Genomic DNA, 3,097 nt, shown 5'->3' with positions numbered 1-3,097 from the left:
GCCTATCTTATCCAGAGCAGGCTCAGACATGGCCAGAAGTTTGCAGTGTGTTTCTGTTTGAGAGAAAGAACGTTTGCGTGTGTGTGTGTGTGTGTGTGTGTGTGTGTGTGTGTGTGTGTGTATTCCCTGGGGGTATAGGCAAATGAATTCAGTGCACAGGAATGTACAGCTGAGTGTTTTCTGATGGAAAAAAAAAAAACTTTTTATGCTTCTGATGACCTCCATATTTAGTTGTTTCTTTTACTTTTGACAAATGTTGATCTAGAGTTGTTTTTGTCAGTACTAAAAGCACTAGTACACTTTTTTAAAAATAATAACGCACAACCATTGCCGTAGACATGCTAATATAGTTGATGAAAAACATAAATATTCATTGATTTTGTTAGTAAGCTCATACACAGGATGAAATTTGTGTCATTTATGGGCTTTTTTAAATATTTAAAACGCTTTATCTTGTCATAAAAGTTGATATTATCCCCTTTTTTCCCTGTTGAAATCTGCTACAAAGACATCCAGCGATGGGAAGAGAGATACGACATTCCTTGTGAGCTCATCTTGTCTCGTGTCAGATATCCACTTCAGCCTGCGATTGTTGAAAATCTTTGCACACTCGTCTAGCTTCTCATTCCAGCTGTTTTGAAGCCTAGGAGAATATCTCCATCCTGTCCTGGCTTGAACACTTTCCCCGCACCGCCTACAGTTCTCTGAAAATAGACAAATAACCCACAGGGAGCATGAGACACACTCAGAACTCAGTACCTTTAGAAACAGTAAATTGCCTTTCGCCAAGTGTGTTGCGATCACCCTCCACTCTTTGCTCTCCACGCTCCTTTTTCTCTCCTTCGCCCCCCCCCCCCAACATGTTCTGGGCCCTGCGCGGCCAAACATGTGTTTACACAAAACCCGTGAAGAACGTTACGAGACAAAAGTGGTGAGATGAGACACGGTCAAAGCAGCACGGAGCCTTTTTAGTTAAATGTGTGTCAGACCTATCGGTTATCTGCAGAGGGAAACCATCCTTATTGTTTTGACTTTTGTTTTATTTCCTATTACGTTTTTCAGTGTGTGACATCAAAGTGACTGGATCCTGTGAGCAAAATGCCTCTAGTTTCTAGGAAAAACATGTCGCCCCAAACAGTGGGGCTACTGTCACAAACGGTCAAGCTGCTGTTCTGACATGAGCAATAAGCTACGGAAAATATCTGTATTTTAAGAAATACATTTTCAGTGTCAAATTCAGAGGTGTGCCATACTGCATGTTTCGCTCTCAATCCGATGCAAAGTAAATACAGGTTCAGTATTGTCGATACGTTGCTTTGTTTTCCAGAAACCCCCCGCACCACCAAAAAAAAACATATAATTTCAGAGTAAATCAAAGCAAAATCGTTTTTTTTTTTTTTTTGCGTTAGTGTTGAAAAAAAGTGTTGTAGAAATAAAATTATTTCAAGAGTGAATTTAAAACTTGCGCATTGATCTTCATCCGATACCGCTCTCCTCTAGTCAAGCTATCTAGTTCAGGTTAGATCACTCAAAGCATTTTAGATTCTGTCTTTATCAGCTTGTTGGACATGGAAATAAATAACAAATTGAAAAAAAAATATGATCGAATTTGCTACAAATAATCAAATTAAGTTTATCCAAGTAAATATGTTTAAGTTGTCATGTTAAAAAAAATGTAAATGGATCAAGTTCGACAAACTTAACTTGATTACGTGCGACAAATTAACTTCTTTTTTTCCCTTTTAAAGTTGGAGCTCCATTTGCTTTTTTCAGTGCTGCAAAACAATCACTAACGAGATGCTACCACGTAGCGCTTGTACTGAAGTTCTGACCAAGACATTCATCAAGACACAAGGAAATTGTCTTGTTGCACAAAAACAATCCATATACAGTCATGTAAAAGTACTCAGTTCTTTGAAAAGAAATGCTCACACATGGATGTAAGGTGAATCAGTCCCTGTGGGGACGGGGGTCAGCCTGCGCCTCGAGTGAAGGAGTTCATTTAGCTTAAATCGTTCACAAGTGATGCTGGTGGTTGGACAGGTTGGGGCCAAACACCAGGTGCTGCTCTGGTGTACTGTGGTGAAGAAATACTTTGCGAAATAATGTAAAGATTCAATCAACTTGTCCAGCTACATTGTGGCAATGAGACATTTCTCAGTGGGCTGAAATAAGGTGAACGATCATTCATGTTGCAGATAGATGAACTACAAGTTGTGTGATAGCTCTCTGATTGCCCTTTAATGTCAGCAACATATACAAGTACGTATAAATACAAAGCTGAGCGGCAATATGCCAGCTTACACTTACCCACAAATTACAGTAATAACAGGTTATACATGTTGCCAGCAGATTGAGAGACGACAGACAACTGCAGCCAGCAGCAATTAAACGGTGGTGTAAGTGTGTTGTTGTCATGGCGACTAAGCTCTGAAATTCTGTTTCATATTAAATGCTGTTGCTTTTGTTAGTGTGTCTCTGCATCCTTAACCTCCCCTTCCTCAGGTTGCCCGGCTCTTATGTCATCCCTGCTTTCCATCAGTCTGTAGAAGAACATCAGAAGCAGCACCAGCTCACCAGCTTGTCTCCACCACCACCACCATCAGCAGCACCACCAGTCTTTGTGTCTCTTTCTGTTTGTCTCCCAGCTCTGCCCTCATCCATGTTACCATGTCAGACAGTTAGGAGACACATTGTGGCACAAGATGCAGCGGTGGGGGTGGATGATTTGTGCCACAGGGGTTTTACAGTCTGTCTCCCCCTCTCCACACTCACACACACACACATTTCTAAAGGAAACGGCGTGCTGCATTGTTTTGCCCCCGGTGTGCGGAGAGACACCAAGGTAAATCGCTTTATTTGTGAGCCGCCTAATACGAGAGAGAAAGCCTGACTGGAGATGTGTGGGAGATTTGGAGTGTTTTGATTCTGGCGACCTTCCTTTTTCCTTTTTTTTTTAATGCAGTCTGGCTCTGCTGCACGGCACTAGGCAGGTATTAAGCTAAGACCGTTGCAGACGCAGACGTAGACTTGTGTACAACAGGCATCTGGTCTGTGCTTCCATGTTGATGTAAGTGGTAGCAACATTAGAGGTGTG

The 3,097-nt window shown here is 41.6% G+C and overlaps 1 long non-coding RNA gene across 1 annotated transcript; it reads right to left on the bottom strand.

The window, feature by feature from the left end:
- Positions 1-278: 278 nt before the first annotated feature.
- Positions 279-3,097, bottom strand: LOC114133269 (uncharacterized). The gene is made up of 3 exons (XR_003593138.1): positions 2,311-3,097; positions 1,933-2,093; positions 279-704 (listed from the first exon to the last, which is right to left on the bottom strand). It is a non-coding gene; the product is annotated as an uncharacterized LOC114133269 (long non-coding RNA).

The sequence above is a fragment of the Xiphophorus couchianus genome, chromosome 18, assembly GCF_001444195.1.
Source record: "Xiphophorus couchianus chromosome 18, X_couchianus-1.0, whole genome shotgun sequence".
NCBI classification, from domain to species: Eukaryota; Metazoa; Chordata; class Actinopteri; order Cyprinodontiformes; family Poeciliidae; genus Xiphophorus; species Xiphophorus couchianus.
The sequence above is the reverse complement of the archived record's forward strand: the minus strand, read 5'-3'. Positions and strand labels throughout refer to the sequence as shown.